Source organism: Rhinoderma darwinii, chromosome 1 (genome assembly GCF_050947455.1).
Source record: "Rhinoderma darwinii isolate aRhiDar2 chromosome 1, aRhiDar2.hap1, whole genome shotgun sequence".
In the NCBI taxonomy this organism is placed as follows: domain Eukaryota; kingdom Metazoa; phylum Chordata; class Amphibia; order Anura; family Rhinodermatidae; genus Rhinoderma; species Rhinoderma darwinii.
Window position 1 is genome coordinate 270,087,074 of NC_134687.1, and position 26,580 is coordinate 270,113,653.

The window sequence follows — 26,580 nt, forward strand, 5'->3', positions numbered from 1 at the left end:
CATAAACTATTAGGATAAATTTGCCAATGGCATAGAAAAATAAACTTTATTAGGACAGTACAAATTACATACAATTTAAAATTAGACTACAAAATCCAAGACCTGTACACCTCCCAAGTGGCAAAAACGAACATAGAGGAAATACCTCTTATAAATGCAGCTCCGGGAAGAAGGAGATCGTTAAATCAAACAAGCAAGGGCTCAAACAAACATATTGTCAGTTCAATGTGATTGAATATCAAATAAAGGCAAGAAGCCAGAATATAAAATGTAAGTGAAATTGGGTCATATATTCATCCAGACTCATAGTAGCATTGTAGGTAAATGATTAAATGCTGGACTCAAAAAATGACGATAAATTGTTTACATAAGCCCAGATCAAGCAAGATATTTCTTCCCAGCAAGTAAAGCCACAAGAGGAAAGGTAAGTAGAAAAGGTATAAGGTAAAAACCTATAGTGCTACTAACCCATATAGTTCCTGTGGTTCAGTGACTTCCCGAGTACGGAGGGACCCCGACGCGCGTTTCGCGTAGATGGCTTTTTCAGAGGGGTATACTATCTTCGATCAAGTCCTTCTACCTTAAATATATTGTTTAATCCAGTCAGCTGGTACGGGTTGGCCAATGAAATCAGATCAATGCGGCCGTGCTTGTCAGACCGAAACATCGCGAGACTCGCACACCTGCCAGCCGAGTCCCCACTACGCATGCGTGGCTCCGGAAACCGCGCACGCGCAGAGAGGTACAAACGGTAGACAGGGTCAGAGCCAGCGATGACGCGTATGACAGGCAGGGCCGGTATACAACATCATGGGATGAAGTCAAAGTAAGTTTAAAAACCGAATTCTAATGCTACAAAGTTATATGCTGCAGTAAATAGTTTAGTGCAGATATAAAAGCACATATCGATCCATGACGGTTCTCACTAGAGATAGTCATAATAAGATCAGTGTGAAAGTCGATATAATAAGACGGGATCGCAAAAAATGTATAAGATGGCAATTGAGCACCCAGAGTGCTGTGATGAGTTAAAAAATACAGTAATGAAAAAGAGGAAAGTTCATCAGTAAAAACAAACCAGTAAGAGATGAAAATTATATACATAAATGAGTTGAGTGCACAGAATACAATCCATGTTATAATAACATATTTATATTATATTATCAGCATGCTGATGCTGAATTTAACCAATAGTGAGAAAACCCGAATTAAGAGAGTCCCACTCGTTAAAGCGGAACACATTATGTGTTTGTTCCACCCATATCCCAGGCTGTCAACAAAAAAGCATAAAAGAATAACGGATATATAACAATATTTACAGAGAATTATAAAATACAGTGAATTATCCCACGACGTGTAGAGATGATTTCAGGCAGATCCACATAGTGAGAATCAACGTCTCACAAGCAGTAGAACAGATGTTTCAAAAATATATCGATCTTGGATCAATGTAAGTATATACAGGTCAGAAAATGGCCAAAGTAGAAGACTAGAAGGAGAAAATATAAAAATTAATAGACATACAGTTTAAAAACACAAACAAATAAAAAATGGTAGAGGGATTACAAAAATGGCGCAAAACTAAAGGTCTCATTCAGACCAACAGGGGCCATAGTTCCAAGCGTAATAATCCACTTGCACTCCCTCTGAGCTAGCAATTTCTTGGCATCCCCACCTCTGATACCACATATCACCCTATCTATACCCCAAGCTTTGAAAGATCTTGGGTCACATGCATGGTGGATTTTAAAATGTCTGGGGATTGTTTTCAGCAAAGTAAGATCTTCAATTTCCCTAGCGGCGACTATGTCGCGCACATGTTCCCTAATTCTAATCCGTAGTTGTCTGGATGTCAGACCGATATATACCTTTGAACAGCCACATGTGGCATAGTATATAACGTTCGTCGTACTACAGGATATGTAGTATCGGATTTTAAACTCTCTGTTGTCAATCATAGAGGAAAAATTAGATGTACGGACCATATTTGTGCATGCCACACAGTCGCCGCATGGGTAACAGCCATGTCTGGGGTTTTTAGTTGCAAATAGGTTGCATTCTTTTGGCACATAGTGGCTATTTACCAGCATGTCTTTCAAATTCATGCTCCTACGTGCTGTCATTAGTGGCTTTTTCGATAATTTATCAGCCAAGGTAGGTTCAGAGTGTAAAATTGGCCAATGTTTTTCCAAAGCAGATCTCATTGCCTGCCACTGATTGTTGTATGTGGCGATATATCGAATGCTAGTGTCATCACTTTTTTTAGTGGCGTTCAATTTTGGTGGATGTAAAATTGAATTACGATCCGTAACCTTTGCCCTTCTATATCCCTTCTTTATGCTTCTATGACTATATCCCCTATCTCGGAACCTCTCCTCCAGGTCTCTTGATTGCCTCTCAAAATTTCCATTTGATGAGCAAATACGCCTCATTCTTAGGAACTGACCAATAGGGACGGCCCCAATCGTGGACTGGCTGTGGGCAGATGTAGCATGTAGCAAGGAGTTAACGGATGTCTTTTTCCGAAATACATCGGTCTGAAGACATCCTATGCTGTCCACCTCAATGCTGATATCCAAAAACTCCACCTGATGCTTATCAAAAACATAGGTCAGTTTTATGTTCAAATCATTGGTGTTAAGACCCAGCATGAAGTGTGTGAGTTCAGTCTCCGTCCCCTGCCAAATAAACAGGACATCATCTATATATCGCATCCAGCACTGCACATGGTCGGCGGCGTGCGCGCCGTCACCAAGGAAAACCTGCCTCTCCCAGAGGCCGAGAAACAGGTTCGCATATGACGGCGCACACGCCGCACCCATGGCAGTGCCCCGCTTCTGTAAATAAAAGGTGTCCTTAAAAACAAAGAAGTTGTGCGTAAGAATATATTCTAATAGTTCCACAATCAGTTCACAGGTCGGGCCGTCCCAATTGCTCATCCCCAAGAAGAGGCGTACAGCGGTGATCCCGTCATCATGTCGGATGCTGGTGTACAGCGATTCAATATCAGCTGTCACCAGAAACGTATCAACGTCGAGGGTAACACCGTCTATCCTTCTCAAGACATCTGTTGTATCCCTAACGTGGGATGGTAAACATTCCACTAGGGGTTTGAGGTAGTGATCAATAAATCTACAGATAGGGTCACACAGCCCCCCAATCCCTGATACTATAGGACGTCCTGGGGGGTCTGTCATACTTTTGTGAACCTTCGGCAAAAAATAAAGCGTAGGTATCCTAGGGCATAGAACCATAAGACCAGTCAGTATATTTTTGGGAATTAGACCTTTCTCAAAGGCCAGATTAAGAACCTTCGATAGCTCAGCTGAAAACTTGCCCACTGGATTATATGCCAATTTTTGATAAGTGTCTTTATCCCTCAAGTGCCTATACGCCTCCTTTTCATATTTATCGGTTGGCCATATCACAATGTTCCCACCTTTGTCCGCCGCCTTATAAACAACATCCTCAAAACCTTGGAGTTCCTTCAATGCATTACGTTGGCATTTAGACAGGTTGTCATTTCTTCTATTTGAAGAGATGCATTTAAAGTCATTTATTACCATTTTAGTAAAGATCTCAACTTGCGGACATATGGACAAAGGTGGGAACCTCGCCGATCTGGGCACAACCGATTTAGGGAACCTACCTTGGTCAGTGGTAATTTGTTCCTGTAGGAGATCCTCAAGAGCCTTTAAAGCTTCCTTCTCCATTGCACTATTAAGTCCCAGATCTCCACCCGGTCTACTGTGTAGTTTTTTAAGGACTAGCTTACGTGCAAAGAGGTAAAGATCTTTCATGGCTGAAAAAAAGTTAAAGGAATTACTCGGGGAAAACGTTAATCCCCTGCTAAGTACGTCACATTGTGTTGCAGATAGGGAGTGCTTAGATAGATTTATCACCTGCAATACGTTCTTGGGTTTCTTCCCCTGTTGGTAAGACGAGATCTCCTTACGTCTGGCCACCTGTCTCTCTCTATTCCTACGGGGGTAACTCATTTCGTGGGAATTGAATCCTTCCTCGTTACGTTTGGATCTCAAAGGGTTCTCACTAGATGTTGCAGATGAGAAGGATGTGGATCTTGATCTAGGTGTAGGTCTTAAACCAGGCTTGCGCCATTTGTACATTTTACCCTCCAAAAAGTCGTTGTTATCTCTTTGAAATTTGGAAGATTTGACTGAGAGGATTTCCTGCTCCCATTTCTTAAAGTCCCCATCCAGATCTACATTAAGTTTTTCCAATTCCAAGTTTGAGAGGTCTTTTTTCAAGGTAATTTGTAACTCCTCTATTTCCTTTTCCACATCTATCAAGGTTGTTTGGTTTCCTTGTGATAATAATCCCATAAAACCCCTGGAACACTCAGAGGCTAGACCCTCCCATTTGGTCTTAAAGGTTTCATCCTCAATGGGGAAAGAGGGGAACACCTGTACTCTCAGGCCTCTAGGTATTAATCCCTTAGATAAATACTTTTCCAGGAACGCCCTGTTCCACCAGATTTTGTTTCTTTTTTTATGTAGCTCTTTGAACCTATTGATGCAATCCCTCATATTTCTACCATTAGTGTTTAAAATTGGATTTGCGTCTTCATTAAAAACCTCGTTTAATTGTGAAATCCAGGACTGATCTCGAGTCCTGAAGTCCATTTTAGGCCCGGAGCCAGCAGCTGTGAAAGATACACAGAAATACAATAATATCAACATATGTCTCAACAGGAAAGTGGTTATCAGGGTTAGACCACCAGCAAGTGCGGATTCAGGCCTCCCTACTGTGGGAATAGAGACTCCAAATATACGAAAATACGGGGGTAACTCCAGCCGGAAGGAGACAGGATTGAGGACCTCAATGACCTTATACGGCCCAATAAACCGGGGAGCAAACTTCTTGGACGGAACCTTGAGACGCAAGTTCCTAGACGACAACCACACCAGATCCCCGACCATAAACAGGGGGTTAGCAGAACTTTTTCTATCAGCCTGAGTTTTTTGTACGCTCTGGGACGCCTCTAGGTTCTGCTGAACCTGGGCCCAGACTGTGCACAGTTCCCGATGAACGACCTCTACCTCGGGATTGTTGGAACTACCAGGTGAAACGGAGGAGAACCGTGGATTAAACCCAAAATTACAGAAAAGGGGGAGACCCCTGACGAGTTACTGACCCGGTTATTAAGGGAAAATTCGGCGAGGGGAATGAATGAGACCCAATCATATTGACAGTCAGAGACAAAACACCTTAAATATTGTTCTAGAGATTGATTAGTCCTCTCAGTTTGGCCATTAGTTTCAGGATGGAAGTCAGAGGAGAAGGACAGATCAATCTCCAACTTCATACAGAAGGCTCTCCAAAACAATGAAACAAATTGTACCCCTCTGTCCGAAACAATATTGACAGGGACCCCATGGAGACGCAGGATGTGTTTGACAAACAAGGTAGCCAACGTCTTGGCGTTGGGTAGTTTCTTGAGGGGCACAAAGTGGCACATCTTACTGAAGCGGTCCACCACCACCCACACCACCGACTTGCCTTGGGATGGAGGCAAATCGGTGATAAAATCCATGGACATATGTGTCCAAGGTCTCTGGGGAATGGGCAACGAACGCAGTAAGCCCGCTGGTCAGGACCTGGGAGTCTTGGACCTAGCACAAACCTCACAAGCGGCGACGTAGGCCTTAACGTCTTTAGGCAACCCAGGCCACCAATAGTTTCTAGTAATGAGGTGTTTGGTACCCAGGATGCCTGGATGACCAGATAGTGCGGAGTCTTGATTTTCCCTAAGTACCCTTAGCCGCAATTGCAGGGGAACAAACAGCTTGTTCTCAGGAAGGTTCCCGGGAGCTGAACCTTGATCAGCAGCAATTTCAGAGACTAAATCAGAATCGATCGAGGAAATGATTATACCTGGAGGTAAAATACAAGCAGGATCTTCCTCCGAAGGAGGGCTGGCCATGAAGCTACGCGACAGTGCATCAGCATTAATATTTTTAGACCCAGCCCTATAGGTAACCCAAAAATTGTATCTGGTAAAAAATAACGCCCATCGAGCTTGTCTCGGGTTTAGCCTCCGGGCAGATTCTAGGAAAACCAGATTCTTGTGGTCGGTAAGGACCGTTACCTGGTGCCTAGCCCCCTCCAGGAAGTGGCGCCACTCTTCAAATGCCCATTTAATGGCTAAGAGTTCGCGATTGCCAATATCATAGTTACTCTCAGTTGGCGAAAACTTCCTGGAGAAGTAGGCACAGGGGCGGAGATGGGTGAGGGACCTGGTATCCTGGGACAAGACAGCCCCCACTCCCACCTCAGATGCGTCAACTTCCACGATAAATGGCTCCATTTGGTTGGGCTGAACCAGCACCGGGGCCGAGATAAAGCACTTCTTAAGGACCTCAAAAGCCTGGACAGCCTCAGGAGGCCAGTGGAGGAGATCAGCTCCTTTGCGAGTGAGGTCCGTAAGAAGCTTAGCGATGAACGAGAAGTTAGCAATAAATCTCCTGTAATAATTAGCGAACCCCAAAAAACACTGTAACGCCTTCAGGGAGGCAGGTTGGACCCATTCCGCCACAGCCTGAACCTTGGCGGGGTCCATGCGGAATTCATGAGGAGTGAGGATTTGACCCAAAAATGGTATTTCTTGTACCCCAAACACACATTTTTCGGTTTTGGCAAACAGTTTGTTTTCCCGAAGGACCTGGAGCACCTTCCTGACATGCTCAATGTGGGAGGACCAGTCCTTGGAAAACACTAGTATGTCATCAAGGTACACTACAAGAAATATCCCCAGGTAATTTCTCAAAATCTCATTTATGAAATTCTGGAAGACCGCAGGGGCATTACACAACCCAAAGAGCATGACGAGGTATTCGAAATGGCCTTCGGGCGTGTTAAACGCAGTCTTCCACTCATCCCCCTCTTTGATGCGAATAAGGTTATACGCCCCCCGTAGGTCCAACTTAGAGAACCATTGGGCCCCCTGAACCTGATTGAGGAGATCAGGAATCAAAGGAAGGGGATACTGGTTCCTTACTGTGACCTTATTCAGGCTACGGTAGTCAATGCATGGCCTAAGACCACCATCCTTCTTCCCTACGAAGAAGAATCCAGCACCTACCAGAGAAGTAGAGGGACGAATGTAACCCTTGGCCAGGCATTCCTGGATATACTCTCTCATGGCTTCACGTTCGGGACAAGAAAGATTAAATATCCTACCCTTAGGAAGCTTAGCTCCTGGTACCAATTCGATAGCGCAATCGTATTCTCTATGAGGAGGTAACACTTCGGAGGCCTCCTTAGAGAAAACATCAGCGAAGTCCTGAACAAACTCGGGTAGCGTGTTCGCCTCCTTAGGGGGAGAAATAGAATTAACAGAAAAACATGACGTAAAACATTCATTACCCCATTTGGTTAGCTCCCCAGTATTCCAGTCAAACGTGGGATTATGCAACTGCAACCAGGGAAGGCCTAGAACCAAATCGTACGATAATCCCTGCATCAACAGTACAGAGCACTGCTCCAAATGCATGGAGCCAACAAGGAGTTCAAAAACAGGGGTATGCTGTGTAAAATAACCATTAGCAAGAGGAGTGGAGTCGATACCCACTACCGGGACAGGTTTAGGCAAATCAATCAGAGGCATACCAAGAGACATAGCAAATTCCACAGACATGATATTAGTAGAGGACCCTGAATCCACGAAGGCACTGCCGGTAGCAGACCTACCACCAAAAGAGACCTGAAAGGGAAGCAAGATCTTAGTACATTTCATATTTACGGGAAATACCTGTGCACCCAAGTGACCTCCCCGATGATCACTTAGGCGCGGAAGTTCTCTGGCTGCATTCTTACGCTTAGGACAGTTGTTCACTTGATGCTTGTCATCCCCACAGTAGAAGCAGAGACCATTCTTCCTGCGGAATTCTCTACGTTGTTGGGGGGACACGGAGGCCCCGAGTTGCATAGGTATCTCTGAGTCTTTCGGGGAGGAACGAAGCAACGGAACTTTGGGAGGCATCATGGGGGAGTCGGAGGAGAAAACACATAAACGTTCACGTTGTCGTTCCCTGAGACGTCGGTCAAGTCGTACCGCTAAAGCCATAACCTGGTCTAGGAAGTCAGAAGAGGGATAGCTAACTAGCAGGTCTTTCAGGGCATTCGACAGACCCAACCTAAACTGGCACCTTAAGGCAGGGTCATTTCACCGAGAAGCTACGCACCACTTCCTAAAGTCAGAACAATACTCCTCAACAGGTCTCTTACCCTGACGTAAGGTCACCAGCTGACTCTCGGCAAAGGCAGTCCTGTCAGTCTCGTCATAAATAAGTCCGAGAGCAGAAAAGAAACAATCAACGGAGGAAAGTTCAGGGGCATCAGGAGCCAAGGAGAAGGCCCACTCTTGGGGCCCTTCCTGGAGTCGGGACATAATTATACCCACCCGCTGGCTCTCAGAACCTGAGGAATGAGGCTTTAAACGAAAGTAAAGCCTACAACTCTCCCGAAAGGAGAGAAAAGCCCTCCGGTCCCCTGAGAACCGGTCGGGCAACTTGAGGTGGGGTTCAAGAGGTGAGGGGAGGGGAACTACCAAGGTAGCATCAGGCTGGTTGACCCTCTGAGCCAGGGCCTGGACCTGTAGGGAGAGAGCCTGCATTTGCTGAGCCAGGGTCTCACGGGGGTCCATAGTGGTGTCAGGGACCAGGGTAGACTAGGTATGGGCTTGTGATTATGTAATGACAGGGGGTAGGGAAACGGACAAGTGAGACCTAGTCTACCCGCCACTCTGTCCCTGCCTACTTGCAACGACCCGCCCTAGGCGACGGGGTACAACTGGGCGGCGGTCCCTGCGCTCAGTAAGTGCACGACAAACACGACAAACATACAAGGGAATACAAGCAAGGGAAAGGGGCAGCTGCCCACGGCAACACCGTGAGCAACCAGAGTGGTGAACGAGCCGAGTCAAGCCAGGAGTGTGCGAGGTACCAAACGAAGAGCAGAAGAGTAGTCAGTAAGCCAGGGTCTGTATGGAGCAGGATCAAAATAGAAGGAGCTGTAGCTGGGCCAGGAAACCACACGAAAAGAATCACAAGCACCGAGGGACAGGAAGGGCAGGCTTAAATAGACCGAGGGCGGGAGCTAGCTGAGTCTGGCCAGGTTCCGATAGGCTCTCCCACTCCTAAGCCTGCCAGCCTGAGTGGTGGAAGCTGGAGTCAGTCTCAGGGATGTAGATTCAGGTGCTGACTGATTAATTATGGGAGTTAACCCCGAAGCTGTGCCTGGCAGATCCTTTACACAAGCATTAATTACCCCATTTGGTAAGATCCCCAGTATTCCAGTCAAACGTGGGATTATGCAACTGCAACCAGGGAAGGCCTAAAACCAAATCGGACGATAATCCCTGCATCAACAGTACAGAGCACTGCTCCAAATGCATGGAGCCAACAAGGAGTTCAAAAACAGGGGTATGCTGTGTAAAATAACCATTAACAAGAGGAGTGGAGTCGATACCCACTGCCGGGACAGGTTTAGGCAAATCAATCAAAGGCATAGCTGGAGACATAGCAAATTCCACAGACATGATATTAGCAGACGACCCTGAATCCACGAAGGCACTGCCGGTAGCAGACCTACCACCAAAAGAGACCTGAAAGGGAGGCAAGATTTTATTACGTTTCATATTTACGGGAAATACCTGTGCGCCCAAGTGACCTCCCCGATGATCACTTAGGCGCGGAAGTTTTCCGGCTGCTTATTCTTACGCCTAGGACAGGTGTTCACTTGATGCTTGTCATCCCCACAATAGAAGCAGAGACCATTCTTCCTGCGGAACTCTCTACGTTGCTGGGGGGACACGGAGGCCCCGAGTTGCATAGGTACCTCCGAGTCTTCCATGGAAGAACGAAGCAAGGTAACCTCGGGAGGCATCATGGGGGAGTCAGAGGAGAAAACACATAAACGTTCACGTTGTCATTCCCTGAGACGTCGGTCAAGTCGTACCGCTAAAGCCATAACCTGGTCTAGGGAGTCAGAAGAGGGATAGCTAACTAGCAGGTCTTTCAGGGCGTTCGACAGACCCAACCTAAACTGGCACGTTAAGGCAGGGTCATTTCACCGAGAAGCTACGCACCACTTCCTAAAGTCAGAGCAATACTCCTCAACAGGTCTCTTACCCTGACGTAAGGTCACCAGCTGACTCTCGGCAAAGGCAGTCCTGTCAGTCTCGTCATAAATGAGTCCGAGAGCAGAAAAGAAAAGATCAACGGAGGAAAGTTCAGGGGCGTCAGGAGCCAAGGAGAAGGCCCATTCTTGGGGCCCTTCCTGGAGACGGGACATAATTATATCCACCCGCTGGCTCTCAGAACCTGAGGAGTGGGGCTTTAAACAAAAATAGAGCCTAAAACTTTCCCGAAAGGAGAGAAAAGTCTTCCGGTCCCCTGAGAACCGGTCAGGCAACTTGAGGTGGGGTTCAAGAGGTGAGGTGAGGGGTACTACCATGGTAGCATCAGGCTGGTTGACCCTCTGAGCCAGGGCCTGGACCTGTAGGGAGAGACCCTGCATTTGCTGAACCAGGGTCTCAAGGGGGTCCATAGTGGTGTGAGGGACCAGGGTAGAGTAGGTATATGGGCTTGTGATTATGTAATGACAGGGATAGGGAAACAGACAAGTGAGCCCTAATCTACCCGCCACTCAGTCCCTGCCTACTTGCAACGACCCGCACTAGGCGACGGGGTACAACTGGGCGACGGTCCCTACACTCAATAAGTGCACGACAGACAACAGACAAGGAAACACAGAACAAAGGGAAACGGGGCAATTGCCCACGGCAACACCGTGAGCAACAAGAGTAGTAAACGAGCCGAGTCAAACCAGGAGAGTACGAGGTGCCAAACGTAGAGCAGGAGAGTAGTGAACATGCCGAGTCAAACCAGGAGTGTACGAGGTACCAAACACAGAGCAGAAGAGTAGTCAGTAAGACAGGGTCAATACGAAGCAGGGACAAGTAGTTCAAGGAGCTGCAGCAGGGCCAGGAAACCAACAGAGAAGAATCACAAGCAAGGAGGAACAGGAAAGGCAGGTATTAATAGACAGAGGGCGGGAGCTAGCTCCGTCTGGCCAGGCTGTGATAGGCTCTCCCACTACTAAGCCTGCCATCCTGAGTGGTGGAAGATGGAGTCAGTCTCACAGACATAGAAGCAGGTGCAGACTGATTACCTATGGGTGTGGATACAGAAGCTGTGCCTGGCAGATCCTTAACACTTCCTCTGTCCAATGTCTGTGTGCTTTTGCCCATATTAATCTTTTCCTTTTATTAGCCAGTCTCAGATATGGCTTTTTCTTTGCCACTCTGCCCTGAAGGCCAGCATCCCAGAATCGCCTCTTCACTGTAGACGTTGACACTGGCGTTTTGCGGGTACTATTTATTGAAGCTGCCTGTTGAGGACCTGTGAGGCGTCTATTTCTCAAACTAGAGACTCTAATTACTTATCTTGTTGCTCAGTTGTGCAGCGGGGCCTCCCACTTCTCTTTCTACTCTGGTTAGAGCCTGTTTGTGCTGTCCTCTGAAGGGAGTAGTACACACCGTTGTAGGAAATCTTCAGTTTCTTGGCAATTTCTCGCATGGAATAGCCTTCATTTCTAATAACAAGAATAGACTGTCGAGTTTCACATGAAAGCTCTCTTTTTCTAGCCATTTTGTGAGTTTAATCGAACCCACAAATGTAATGCTCCAGATCTTCAACTAGCTCAAATGAAGGTCAGTTTTATAGCTCCTCTAAACAGCAAAACTGTTTACAGCGGTGCTAACATAATTGCGCAAGGGTTTTCAAGTGTTTTCTAATCATCCATTAGTCTTCTAACACAGTTAGCAAACACAATGTACCATTAGAACACTGGAGTGATGGTTGCTGGAAATGGGCCTCTATACACCTATGTAGATATTGCATTAAAAACCAGACGTTTGCAGCTAGAATAGTCATTTAGCACATTAACAATGTATAGAGTGTATTTCTGATTCATTTAATGTTATCTTCATTGAAAAAAACTGTGCTTTTCTTTAAAAAATAAGGAAATTTCTAAGTGACCCTAAACTTTTGAACGGTAGTGTATATATATATATATATATATATATATATATATATATATATATATATATATTTAAAAAAAAAAAGACTGATGCATCTCCATTCTTTTGTTTCCTCTCCTGTGTTCGGCTAAAAAAAAACGAGCCAAAAACTGCATCATAACTATGTGCGTGATCCTGGTCAAATGTCCTGGTGAGCCTAATCCACTGGTAACAATTAGCACCAGGAGTCAGCAATATGTTAAACAAAATACGGCATATTTTAAGGCTGTATCACAGCAACATTTTCCGCATTGCTTACTATGAAGGGGAGTCCACACATAGTTTGTCAAGGTTTTATTACCATTTTGCAGTGATTTTGGAAGTCAACAATTTTCAAAACCACAATGTGTGGCCTCAACTCTATATATCCACTGTAGCTTGTAATATTATATATGCAATACAGCTATATAATACAGCTATATAATATAGCTATTATATATGCAAAATCTGCTGATAGTCTAACAGGATTTTTGGTGTTTTTGTAGTATTTTTGGAATTGGTGGTTTTTTCAAACGAAGAATGCTCTGCGGAGTTTTTCTCCTTAGCCTTCTCTACAGAATTTTAAAAAACTTACACTAAATAAAAAATGCATATAAAAACACAGAAAAATGTGGGTGTGAGGGAGGCTCAAGAAGGAAAAGGACAGGTTGGGTTTTCATGGGCAATCCTATTGTTCTCTAACATTGCTTTAGGCTAGGGCTACACCTAGACACTAACACTCACAACACAAAAAATTACTCAAACATTTCTGTTTATAGAAGTGTATTCAAAAGCTTGAAAAGTGAACCCTAAGGGTAAGTTCACACATGGCATAAATAGTGCGTATTTCTTTGCGCAAAAATCTGCAGCATAATGCAGTAGCAGCAATGTGAATGAGATTTGAACAAATGTCATCCCAACGCTGCGTAAGTGATAAGCGGTAAAAACGCTCAAAATTGACCTGCAGTGTGGTTTTTTTAACCTTTTCACGCGCTGCACCGCAACTGTACGTCCTGCAGAGGGCTTGCTTCCCGCTCCAGGACGTACAGCTTACAGACTACTTCCAATATATTTAACGAAAAACCTGTGTGGTCAAAATGCTAACTATACCCCTAGATAAATTCCTTGAGGGGTGTAGTTTCCAAAATGGGAAGCTTTTGGGGTGTTTACACTATTTTGGCACCACAAGACTTCTTCAAACCTGACAAGGTGCCTAAAATATATAACAAAAAAGGAGGGTCAAAATACACTGGGTGCTCCTTTGCTTCTGAGGCCTGTGTTTCAGTCCATTAGCGCACTAGGGCCACATGTGGGATATTTCTAAAAACTGAAGAATCTGGGCAATAAAATATTGAGTTGCATTTCTCAGGTAAAACCTTCTGTGTTACAAAAATAAATGTATTCGAAATGAATTTAGGCAAAAAAAAAATAATTTGTAAATTTCACCTCTACTTTGCTTTAATTCCTGTGAAACGCCTAAAGGGTTAAAACACTTTGTGAATGCTAATTCAAATACCTTGAGGGGTGCAGTTTTCAAAATGGAGTGACTTCTGGGGATTTTCTAATATATAAGGCCCTCAAAGCCACTTCAGAACTGAACTGGTCCCTGAAAAAATGGCCTTTTGACATTTTCTTTAAAGTATGAGAAATTGCTGCTAAAGTTCTAAGCCTTGTAACGTCCTAGAAAAATAAAAGGACGTTCAAAAAATTATGCAAACATAAAGTAGACATATGGGAAATGTTAACTAGTAACTATTTTGCGTGGTATTACTATCTGTTTTACAAGCAGATATGTTTAAATTAAGAAAAATGCAGTTTTTCAGAAAGAAATACCAAAATTATCGACCAAATTTTTTCACAAACCTAAAGCACAGCATGTCACGAGAAAACAATTTCAGAATCGCTTGGATAGGTAAAAGCATTCCTATGTTATTACCACATAAAGTTACACATGCCCAATATGAAAAAAAAAAATTCCTCCATTGAGTAATATGAAAAAGTCTGTTTGTAGCTCTAGCCTTTGGCCTCATGCCTCATGCCTCATGCCATGTGCACGGCCGTGATTTTCGAGTCGGACTGCCACAGAGTGTCACCCGCGAGCCGTCCGCGTTATTTTCTAGGAGCCTGGACCGCAAAACACGACTGTAATAAGACATGTCCGTTCTTTTTGCAGTCCAGGCTCCTGGGCTATGCACAGACCGCAGAAACCACGATCGTGTGTATGGGCCCATTGAAATGAATGGTGCTGCAATTCTCCCATGGATTTTCGGGGGAATTGCGGTCGCAAAAGCACTTTCGTGTGCATGTGACCTAAGTCTACTACTACATCACTCATACTACACTGTAGAACACTTTTCTAATTCATACTGCAGTCTAGACAACCTTAAGGCCTGATTTACACGAGCGTGTGCGTTTTGCGCACGCAAAAAATGCAGCGTTTTGCATGCGCAAAAGGCACTTAACAGCTGCGTGTGTCATCAGTGTATGATGCGCGGCTGCGTGCTTTTCGCGCAGCCGCCATCATTTTGACACTCCGTTTGGATGTTTGTAAACAGCTGTTGCGCGAACCATGCAGTTCGCATGGAAGTGCTTCCGTGCGACCTGCATGGTTTTCACGCACCCATTGACTTCAATGGGTGCGTGATGCGCAAAAAACGCTGAAATATACAACATGTCGTGAGTTTTACGCAACGCACTCGCGCTGTGCAAAACTCACGGACTGTCTGCACTGCCCCATAGACTAATATAGGTCCGTGCGACCCGCGTGAAAAGCACGCACGTCGCACGGACGTATATCACGGTCGTGTAAATGATGCCTAAAGGCTATTTAAACCTTTGATGGACATTTTTTTTTAAATAAACAGTGTTTTTTAATAAGTCAGTGTGTTTGGTGTAATTAGTCTTTATTAAAAATTTGTTTTACTTTTTGCGATACAGCTGCTCTGTATTCTCAATACAGAACAGCTGTATGTAGTGCTAAATCCTGTTCCCGTCAGTGACAGTGGGTCCTGCGTGTCTCTGACATGCAAGATCCACCTGTTATCCAACACATCTAAGTTCATAACTAAATACACGGGACTGACGGATTCAGTGTAAAAAAACAAAAAACACAGCTGCTCTGAATAGAGAATACAGAACAGCTGTATCTCCAAAAGTAAAACAAATTTTTAATAAAGACTAATTAAAAAGTTACACCAAACACACTGACTAACCGGTTTATTAAAAAAATAAAAATTCCCCTCAAAGGTGTACATAGCCTTTATTGAGTGCATTAGAGAAGTGTAGATATATAATGAGCTATGGGTTCAGTGCTCAACTATTCTTCATAGATAAAATGTAATACTATCCGTAAAATTGCACACTTTTGTCTTTGGTCATTTTATTGGTTATATGTTCCTCTGTAATCAGGGGCGTAGCTAAATGCTCATGGGCACCGATGCAAAAGTTCTTATTGGGCCCCCCCCCCCCCCCCCGCAAACTCCTCATGGCCGACGGTCCGCAGCTTTCAGCTGCATCGCTGGGTCTCCTAAGAGACCCAACAATGCAGCACTAGCAGCCGGGGCGTCACTAAGGCTGGGTTCACAAACCCTATTTACGGACGTAATTCGGGTGTTTTAGCATTGAATTACATCCGAAAATGCGGCTCAAAAGCGTTGGAAAACATCTGCCCATTCATTTGAATGGGTCTTACGATGTTCTGTGCCGACGGTCATTTTTTTTACGCGCCGCTGTCAAAAGGCGGCACGTAGAAAGGACGCCCGCGTCAAAGAAGTGCCTGTCACTCCTTCAGACGTAAATGGAGCGGTTTTCCATGGACTCCATGGAAAAACAGCTCCAATTACGTCCGTAATGGACGAAGCGAAAGACACCTGCACATGCCTTTACGGCTGAAATTACGGTGCTGTTTTCAGGAGAAAACAGCACCGTAATTTCAGCCGTAATGGACGCTGCCGTATGAACATACCCTCAGGGCTTAAAACGTCAGGGGAAATAGCCCCAAAACATATGTGTCCGCCCAAAAAAAAATGTGTGTATAGGAGACAGCATAGCATATCTATAGCACTACGACCCTATAAACTATGGATAGGATTAGATACATTGGCCCAGCAGACAGTATCACACATGATAGGATTAGATACATTGGCTCAGCAGACAGTATCACACATGATAGGATTAGATACAGTGGCTGAGCAGACAGTATCACACATAATAGGATTAGATACAGTGGCTGAGCAGACAGTATCACACATGATAGGATTAGATGCAGTGGCCCAGCAGACAGTATCACACATGATAGGATTAGATACAATGACTCAGCAGACAGTATCACACATGATAGGATTAGATACAGTGGCTCAGCAGACAGTACCACACATGATAGTGTCATGGAAATCCATCACTCAAAATATATTAGACTGAAATTTATACGAGTCCAAACAGACTCTCAAGGCCTGACTCCATTAGTCAGTATCCTAATTAGCATATTTCACCGATATATATCGAGAGAGGAGAAGAAAACACACAGACTGTAAAGGATCTGCCAGGCACAGCTTCGGGGTTAACTTCCTCAGGTAATCAGTCTTCACCTGAGTCTATCTCTCTGAGACTGACTCCAGCTTCCACCACTCAGGCTGGCAGGCTTAGGAGTGGGAGAGCCTATCGCAGCCTGGCCAGACTCAGCTAGCTCCCGCCCTCTGTCTATTTATACCTGCCTTTCCTTTTCCTCCTTGCTTGTGATTCTTTCCGTGTGGTTTCCTGGCCCAGCTACAGCTCCTAACAATTTGATCCTGCTCCATTCTGACCCTGGCTTTCTGACTACTCTTCTGCTCTGCTTGGTACCTCGTGCTCTCCTGGTTTGACTTGGCTCGTTCACCACTCTGTTGCTCACGGTGTTGCCGTGGGCAACTGCCCCTTTCCCTTTGCTTTATATTCCCTTGTATGTTTTGTCTCGTGCACTTACTGAGCGTAGGGACCGCCGCCCAGTTGTACCCTGTCGCCTAGGGCGGGTCGTTGCAAGTAGGCCGGGACAGAGTGGCGGGTAGATTAGGGCTCACTTGTCCGTTTCCCTACCCCTATCATTACATAATCACAAGCCCATATACCTAGTCTACCCTGGTCCCTGACACTACTATGGACCCCCTTGAGACCCTGGCTCAGCAAATGCAGGGTCTCTCCCTACAGGTCCAGGCCCTGGCTCAGGTCAACCAGCCTGAGGCTACCTTGGTGGTTCCCCTCACCTCAACTCCTGAACCTCACCTCAAGTTGCACGACCGGTTCTCAGGGGACCGGAGGGCTTTTCTCTCCTTTCGGGAGAGTTGCAGGCTTTACTTTCGCTTAAAGCCCCACTCCTCAGGTTCTGAGAGCCAGCGAGTGGGTATAATTATGTCCCGACTCCAGGACGGGCCCCAAGAATGGGCCTTCTCCTTGGCTCCTGACGCCCCTGAACTTTCCTCCGTTGATCTTTTATTTTCTGCTCTCGGACTCATTTATGACGAGACTGACAGGACTGCCTTTGCCGAGAGTCAGCTGGTGACCTTACATCAGGGTAAGAGACCTGTTGAGGAGTATTGTTCTGACTTTAGGAAGTGGTGCGTAGCTTCTCGGTGGAATGAACCTGCCTTAAGGTGCCAGTTTAGGTTGGGTCTGTCGAACGCCCTGAAAGACCTGCCAGTTAGCTATCCCTCTTCTGACTCCCTAGACAAGGTTATGGCTTTAGCGGTACGACTTGACCAACGTCTCAGGGAACGACAACGCGAACGTTTATGTGTTTTCTCCTCCGACTCCCCCATGATGCCTCCCGAGGTTCCGTTGCTTCGTTCTTCCCCGGAAGACTCAGAGGTACCTATGCAACTCGGGGGCCTTCGTGTCCCCCCAACAACGTAGAGATTTCCGCAGGAAGAATGGTCTCTGCTTCTACTGTGGGGATGACAAGCATCAAGTGAACAACTGTCCTAAGCGTAAGAATGCAGCCGGAGAACTTCCGCGCCTAAGTGATCATCGGGGAGGTCACTTGGGCGCACAGGTATTTCCCGTAAATATGAAACGTAATAAGATCTTGCTTCCCTTTCAGGTCTCTTTTGGTGGTAGGTCTGCTACCGGCAGCGCCTTCGTGGATTCAGGGTCCTCTGCTAATATCATGTCTGTGGAATTTGCTATGTCTCTTGCTATGCCTTTGATTGATTTGCCTAAACCTGTCCCGGTAGTGGGTATCGACTCCACTCCTCTTGCTAATGGTTATTTTACACAGCATACCCCTGTTTTTGAACTCCTTGTTGGCTCCATGCATTTGGAGCAGTGCTCTGTACTGTTGATGCAGGGATTATCGTCCGATTTGGTTTTAGGCCTTCCCTGGTTGCAGTTGCATAATCCCACGTTTGACTGGAATACTGGGGAGCTTAACAAATGGGGTAATGAATGTTTGACGTCATGTTTTTCTGTTAATTCTATTTCTCCCCCCTGAGGAGGTGAACACGCTACCTGAGTTTGTTCGGGACTTCGCTGATGTTTTCTCTAAGGAGGCCTCCGAAGTGTTACCTCCTCATAGAGAATACGATTGCGCTATCGAATTGGTACCAGGAGCTAAGCTTCCTAAGGGTAGGATATTTAATCTTTCTTGTCCCGAACGTGAAGCCATGAGAGAGTATATCCAGGAATGCCTGGCCAAGGGTTACATTCGCCCCTCTACTTCTCCGGTAGGTGCTGGATTCTTCTTCGTAGGGAAGAAGGATGGTGGTCTTAGGCCATGCATTGACTACCGTAACCTGAATAAGGTCACAGTAAGGAACCAGTATCCCCTTCCTTTGATTCCTGATCTCTTTAATCAGGTTCAGGGGGCCCAATGGTTCTCTAAGTTGGACCTACGGGGGGCGTATAACCTTATCCTCATCAAAGAGGGGGATGAGTGGAAGACTGCGTTTAACACGCCCGAAGGCCATTTCGAATACCTCGTCATGCCCTTTGGGTTGTGTAATGCCCCTGCGGTCTTCCAGAATTTCATAAATGAGATTTTGAGAAATTACCTGGGGATATTTCTTGTAGTGTACCTTGATGACATACTGGTGTTTTCCAAGGACTGGTCCTCCCACATTGAGCATGTCAGGAAGGTGCTCCAGGTCCTTCGGGAAAACAAACTGTTTGCCAAAACCGAAAAATGTGTGTTTGGGGTACAGGAAATACCATTTCTGGGTCAAATCCTCACTCCTCATGAATTCCGCATGGACCCCGCCAAGGTTCAGGCTGTGGCGGAATGGGTCCAACCTGCCTCCCTGAAGGCGTTACAGTGTTTTTTGGGGTTCGCTAATTATTACAGGAGATTTAGTGCTAACTTCTCGGTCATCGCTAAGCCTCTTACGGACCTCACTCGCAAATGTGCTGATCTCCTCCACTGGCCTCCTGAGGCTGTCCAGGCTTTTGAGGTCCTTAAGAAGTGCTTTATCTCGGCCCCGGTGCTGGTTCAGCCCAACCAAATGGAGCCATTTATCGTGGAAGTTGACGCATCTGAGGTGGGAGTGGGGGCTGGCTGTCTTGTCCCAGGGTACCAGGTCCCTCACCCATCTCCGCCCCTGTGCCTACTTCTCCAGGAAGTTTTCGCCCACTGAGAGTAACTATGATATTGGCAACCGCGAACTCTTAGCCATTAAATGGGCATTTGAAGTGTGGCGCCACTTCCTGGAGGGGGCTAGGCACCAGGTAACGGTCCTTACCGACCACAAGAATCTGGTTTTCCTAGAATCTGCCCGGAGGCTAAACCCGAGACAAGCTCGATGGGCGCTATTTTTTACCAGATTCAACTTTTTGGTTACCTATAGGGCTGGGTCTAAAAATATTAAGGCCGATGCACTGTCGCGTAGCTTCATGGCCAGCCCTCCTTCGGAGGAAGATCCTGCTTGTATTTTGCCTCCCGGTATAATCATTTCTTCTATTGATTCTGATTTAGTCTCTGAAATTGCAGCTGATCAAGGTTCAGCCCCCGGGAACCTTCCTAAGGGCAAGCTGTTTGTTTCCCTGCAATACCGGCTAAGGGTACTTAGGGAAAATCATGACTCCGCACTATCTGGTCATCCAGGCATCCTGGGTACCAAACACCTCATTGCCAGAAACTATTGGTGGCCTGGCTTGCCTAAAGATGTTAAGGCCTACGTCGCCGCTTGTGAGGTTTGTGCTAGGTCCAAGACTCCCAAGTCCCGACCAGCGGGCTTACTACGTTCGTTGCCCATTCCCCAGAGACCTTGGACACATATCTCCATGGATTTTATCACTGATTTGCCTCCATCCCAAGGCAAGTCGGTGGTGTGGGTGGTAGTAGACCGCTTCAGTAAGATGTGCCACTTTGTGCCCCTCAAGAAACTACCCAACGCCAAGACGTTAGCTACCTTGTTTGTCAAACACATCCATGGGGTCCCTGTCAATATTGTTTCGGACAGAGGGGTACAATTTGTTTCATTGTTTTGGAGAGCCTTCTGTAAGAAGTTGGAGATTGATCTGTCCTTCTCCTCTGCTTTCCATCCTGAAACCAATGGCCAAACTGAGAGGACTAATCAATCTATAGAACAATATTTAAGGTGTTTTATCTCTGACTGTCAATATGATTGGGTCTCATTCATTCCCCTCGCCGAATTTTCCCTTAATAACCGGGTCAGTAACTCGTCAGGGGTCTCCCACTTTTTCTGTAATTTTGGGTTTAATCCACGGTTCTCCTCCGTTTCACCTGGTAGTTCCAACAATCCCGAGGTAGTGGTCGTTCATCGGGAACTGTGCACAGTCTGGGCCCAGGTTCAGAAGAACCTAGAGGCGTCTCAGAGCGTACAAAAAACTCAGGCTGATAGAAAACGTTCTGCTAACCCCTTGTTTATGGTCGGGGATCTGGTGTGGTTATCATCTAGGAACTTGCGTCTTAAGGTCCCGTCCAAGAAGTTTGCTCCCCGGTTTATTGGGCCGTATAAGGTCATTGAAGTCCTCAATCCTGTCTCCTTCCGGCTGGAGTTACCCCCTTCTTTTTGTATACACGACGTGTTTCATGCCTCCCTCCTTGGGATGGAGGCAAATCGGTGATAAAATCCATGGAGATATGTGTCCTTAACACATATAGGCCTTAACGTCTTTAGGCAACCCAGGCCACCAATAATTTCTGGTAATGAGGTGTTTGGTACCCAGGATGCCTGGATGACCAGATAGTGCGGAGTCATGATTTTCCCTAAGTACCCTTAGCCGGAATTGCAGGGGAACAAACAGCTTGTTCTCAGGAAGGTTCCCGGGAGCTGAACCTTGATCAGCAGCAATTTCAGAGACTAAATCAGAATCGATCGAGGAAATGATTATACCTGGAGGCAAAATACAAGCAGGATCTTCCTCCGAAGGAGGGCTGGCCATGAAGCTACGCGACAGTGCATCAGCCTTAATATTTTTAGACCCAGCCCTATAGGTAACCAAAAAATTGAATCTAGTAAAAAATAACGCCCATCGAGCTTGTCTCGGGTTTAGCCTCCGGGCAGATTCTAGGAAAACCAGATTCTTGTGGTCGGTAAGGACCGTTACCTGGTGTCTAGCCCCTTCCAGGAAGTGGCGCCACTCTTCAAATGCCCATTTAATGGCTAAGAGTTCGCGGTTGCCAATATCATAGTTACTCTCAGTTGGCGAAAACTTCCTGGAGAAGTAGGCACAGGGGCGGAGATGGGTGAGGGACCTGGTACCCTGGGACAAGACAGCCCCCACTCCCACCTCAGATGCGTCAACTTCCACGATAAATGGCTCCATTTGGTTGGGCTGAACCAGCACCTGGGCCGAGATAAAGCACTTCTTAAGGACCTCAAAAGCCTGGACAGCCTCAGGAGGCCAGTGGAGGAGATCAGCACCTTTGCGAGTGAGGTCCGTAAGAGGCTTAGCGATGACCGAGAAGTTAGCAATAAATCTCCTGTAATAATTAGCGAACCCCAAAAAACACTGTAACGCCTTCAGGGAGGCAGGTTGGACCCATTCCGCCACAGCCTGAACCTTGGCGGGGTCCATGCGGAATTCATGAGGAGTGAGGATTTGACCCAAAAATGGTATCTTCTGTACCCCAAACACACATTTTTCGGTTTTGGCAAACAGTTTGTTTTCCCGAAGGACCTGGAGCACCTTCCTGACATGCTCAATGAGGGAGGACCAGTCCTTGGAAAACACCAGTATGTCATCAAGGTACACTACAAGAAATATCCCCAGGTAATTTCTCAAAATCTCATTTATGAAATTCTGGAAGACCGCAGGGGACACAACCCAAAGGGCATGACGAGGTATTCGAAATGGCCTTCGGGCGTGTTAAACGCAGTCTTCCACTCATCCCCCTCTTTGATGCGAATAAGGTTATATGCCCCCCGTAGATCCAATTTAGAGAACCATTGGGCCCCCTGAACCTGATTAAAGAGATCAGGTATCAAAGGAAGGGGATACTGGTTCCTTACCTTGACCTTATTCAGGCTACGGTAGTCAATGCATGGCCTAAGACCACCATCCTTCTTCCCCACGAAGAAGAAGCCAGCACCTACCGGAGAAGAAGAGGGACGAATGTAACCCTTGGCCAGGGATTCCTGGATATACTCTCTCATGGCTTCACGTTCGGGACAAGAAAGATTAAATATCCTACCCTTAGGAAGCTTAGCTCCTGGTACCAATTCGATAGCGCAATCGTATTCTCTATGAGGAGGTAACACTTCGGAGGCCTCCCTAGAGAAAACATCAGCGTAGTCCTGAACAAACTCGGGTAGCGTATTCGCCTCCTCAGGGGGAGAAATAGAATTAACAGAAAAACATGACGTACAACATTCATTACCCCATTTGGTTAGCTCCCCAGTATTCCAGTCAAACGTGGGATTATGCAACTGCAACCAGGGAAGGCCTAGAACCAAATCGTACGATAATCCCTGCATCAACAGTACAGAGCATTGCTCCAAATGCATGGAGCCAACAAGGAGTTCAAAAACAGGGGTATGCTGTGTAAAATAACCATTAGCAAGAGGAGTGGAGTCGATACCCACTACCGGGACAAGTTTAGGCAAATCAATCAGAGGCATAGCAAGAGACATAGCAAATTCCACAGACATAATATTAGTAGAGGACCCTGAATCCACGAAGGCACTGCCGGTAGCAGAGCTACCACCAAAAGAGACCTGAAAGAGAAGCAAGATCTTAGTACGTTTCCTATTTACTGGAAATACCTGTGCGCCCAAGTGACCTCCCCGATGATCACTTAGGCGCGGAAGTTCTCTGGCTGCATTCTTACGCTTAGGACAGTTGTTCACTTGATGCTTGTCATCCCCACAGTAGAAGCAGAGACCATTCTTCCTGCGGAATTCTCTACATTGTTGGGGGGACACGGAGGCCCCGAGTTGCATAGGTATCTCTGAGTCTTTCCTGGAGGAACGAAGCAACGGAACTTCGGGAGGCATCATGGGGGAGTCGGAGGAGAAAACACATAAACGTTCATGTTGTCGTTCCCTGAGACGTCGGTCAAGTCGTACCGCTAAAGCCATAGCCTGGTCTAGGGAGTCAGAAGAGGGATAGCTAACTAGCAGGTCTTTCAGGGCATTCGACAGACCCAACCTAAACTGGCACCTTAAGGCAGGGTCATTCCACCGAGAAGCTACGCACCACTTCCTAAAGTCAGAGCAATACTCCTCAACAGGTCTCTTACCCTGACGTAAGGTCACCAGCTGACTCTCGGCAAAGGCAGTCCTGTCAGTCTCGTCATAAATAAGTCCGAGAGCAGAAAAGAAACAATCAATGGAGGAAAGTTCAGGGGCGTCAGGAGCCAAGGAGAAGGCCCACTCTTGGGGCCCTTCCTGGAGCCGGGACATAATTATACCCACCCGCTGGCTCTCAGAACCTGAGGAATGAGGCTTTAAACGAAAGTAAAGCCTACAACTCTCCCGAAAGGAGAGAAAAGCCCTCCGGTCCCCTGAGAACCGGTCGGGCAACTTGAGGTGGGGTTCAAGAGGTGCGGTGAGGGGAACTACCAAGGTAGCATCAGGCTGGTTGACCCTCTGAGCCAGGGCCTGGACCTGTAGGGAGAGACCCTGCATTTGCTAAGCCAGGGTCTCACGGGGGTCCATAGTGGTGTCAGGGACCAGGGTAGACTAGGTATGGGCTTGTTATTATGTAATGACCGGGGGGTAGGGAAACGGACAAGTGAGCCCTAATCTACCCGCCACTCTGTCCCTGCCTACTTGCAACGACCCGCCCTAGGTGACGGGGTACAACTGGGCGGCGGTCCCTGCACTCAGTAAGTGCACGACAAACACGACAAATATACAAGGGAATACAAGCAAGGGAAAGGGGCAGTTGCCCACGGCAACACCGTGAGCAACCAGAGTGGTGAACGAGCCGAGTCAAGCCAGGAGTGTGCGAGGTACCAAACGAAGAGCAGAAGAGTAGTCAGTAAGCCAGGGTCTGTATGGAGCAGGAACAAAATAGAAGGAGCTGTAGCTGGGCCAGGAAACCACACGAAAAAGAATAACAAGCAAGGAGGAACAGGAAATGCAGGTATAAATAGACAGAGGGCGGGAGCTAGCTGAGTCTGGCCAGGCTGCGATAGGCTCTCCCACTCCTAAGCCTGCCAGCCTGAGTGGTGGAAGCTGGAGTCAGTCTCAGGGATGTAGATTCAGGTGCTGACTGATTAATTAAGGGAGTTAACCCCGAAGCTGTGCCTGGCAGATCCTTTACATCATCCTTTACAAACCTCCCTTTTTCTCATATTAAATTACAGAAATTATATATTATGGTTATGAAACTCAAACAATATATCAATAGGGCCACAACTAATATGATGCCATCACCAATGTCCGGTTTTTGGTTTGGGGTCCCACCAGTGTATTGACAAGTCCTGTACATCATCGTCCTCTTCTTCTCCTGTCTTCTGATTAAAACACTTGATACTGCTGACGGATTCACTCAGGTCTTTGGTCTTTACTTTGAACTTTGCTGATGTCATCAGGACTTGGTTTGGTCCTTCTCATCTTTCAGACCCCGTCTCTTTTAGTTTACGTCACCGGGCTGTACACAACACCTCATGCTGTGAGCCTGGTGTGAGATCCCACAAAGTCATCTGTCTTCTTCCTCCGGTAAGTTACTTGTCTGGGCGGCTGCTTGGAATTGTGACACTGCCGTCAGTTCATGACAAACGCGTTGTACTGGCTCCGGCTGCGCCTGCCGCACCTCAGTGATGGATTTCATCGTATTAAAAATCTTTTAGTTCATATTTACTGGCACTTGCTGGGGACCCCCAACCCTTGTCAATTGTTAAAATAAATACTAATCTGGTGATAACATCTACGTACTATAAAAGTTGTTCTAAGTACATACAATAACAATGTCAGGCCCTTAAACTAAATCAAACAAACACCTTTTATATAAGAAAAACTTCTCTGCTCCAATGGACATGGCACCTAGAAGATGTGTAATTATTGGGTACATTTCATTTGCACTTGGTGTCACGCTTTCCAGCAGGATTTGTACCTTGATCTGAGCTGTTTGCCTGGAACATTTGCAGCCCAACAAAATATACACAGATTCCACATGTTTATCTAACAAATGTCGCAAACCAATTTTTCTTACTCTAATTTGTATTGCATGGGAACGCCTCTCAAGGTCTGTTCTCTTCGTGGGAGGCGGGTATGATAAGGTTGGCACCGGTCTGCCAGGACTGTTCTGTAGGCAAATCAAACAGCTCTAACAGAATTTAGCAGCAACAGCTGTAAAGCCTGGGACATACCAATTAGATCTTACCAAATCGATCCTTGCAGTCTTGGGGCATATGTGAGGTCATACACCATCAATGCAAGTGCCATCAAGAGTGCCTTGGGTGGGGGGCGGAGCCTGACCGCTGAACGTGATGGCAGCATAAAATAGTGCTCCTCACAAGCCGGCTCAGATTAATAGAAAATAAATTACTTAAAATGGTGAAAACGGGAAACGACAAACTCAGGGACACATCGTGCACTCCAGGATCGCAAAAACAACAGGCTGACCTGGATAAATTTCTGCAAAGACGAGACTCACAAACGGCGGCTGGAGCTTCCAAGATGGCGCCGTATCCTGCTTCTGAAGACTCAGATGCAGACAGCATGTGTGGAGCCGCTGCGGCGAACCCAGAAGCAGGAGGGATAACTAAAGCGTTCCTTAAGAAAACCTTACAGCAAGCTATACTGCCAGTGAGGGTATGTTCACACGGCCAAATTTCAGACGTATACGAGGCGTATTATGCCTCGTTTTACGTCTGAAAATATGGCTACAATACGTCGGCAAACATCTGCCCATTCATTTGAATTGGTTTGCCGACGTACTGTGCAGACGACCTGTTATTTACGAGTCGTCGTTTGACAGCTGTCAAACGACGACCCGTAAATTTACTGCCTCGGCAAAGAAGTGCAGGGCACTTCTTTGCCACGTAATTTGAGCCGTTCTTCATTGAAATCAATGAAGCACGGCTCAAGGTTTACGAGCGTCTCAGATGCCTCGTAAATTAC